Consider the following 525-nt stretch of genomic DNA (forward strand, 5'->3'; position numbering starts at 1 on the left):
TTTAAGTCTGGACCAGAGAGAAGAACATCGTTCAAGGAGATGCCCTGTGTTTGCGCACTGGAGTCGAAGACAACTCGGATCTGACCGGGCTTCTGCGGGTGGTACACCCCAAAAATAGGTAAATACCAACTTTGTTGACCTTCTCGAAGAGAAGGGACTACTTCATCGTGGTCACAATCAAAGATGTTCTGCATGAAGGTAACAAAATGAGACTTAATCTAAGGCTTCTTCTCCAGCATGCGCAAAAGAGAGGTTAGGCGGTTTAATACCTCGTCTCTATTATTAGGGAGTCGCTGGCGGGGTGTCCTGAACGGGAGTGGTGCGACCCAACTATTGCTCTCATGCATAAACATCTTTCTATCCATGATTTCCAGAAAACATCTGTCGTCAATAGACAATCCAACTTTGTTATCATCCTTTGACCTCTCAAAGATAGTATCCCCTATGGCATAGTCATCGAAGATGAAGGTGTCACATGCCAGAGATATCTCAGGCAGAGGCTTGATGTCAAACTTCTCTTTGACT

The 525-nt window shown here is 45.1% G+C and overlaps 1 protein-coding gene across 1 annotated transcript in view; it reads left to right on the top strand.

Annotated features, from left to right (window-relative positions):
- Positions 1–525, top strand: part of wdr11 (WD repeat domain 11) — a 153,299-nt gene that overhangs the window by 17,619 nt on the left and 135,155 nt on the right. The gene's annotated exons all lie outside the window — the stretch shown is intronic.

The sequence above is a fragment of the Sinocyclocheilus rhinocerous genome, unplaced genomic scaffold (genome assembly GCF_001515625.1).
Source record: "Sinocyclocheilus rhinocerous isolate Xijiao unplaced genomic scaffold, SAMN03320098_v1.1 scaffold552, whole genome shotgun sequence".
Lineage (NCBI taxonomy): Eukaryota > Metazoa > Chordata > Actinopteri > Cypriniformes > Cyprinidae > Sinocyclocheilus > Sinocyclocheilus rhinocerous.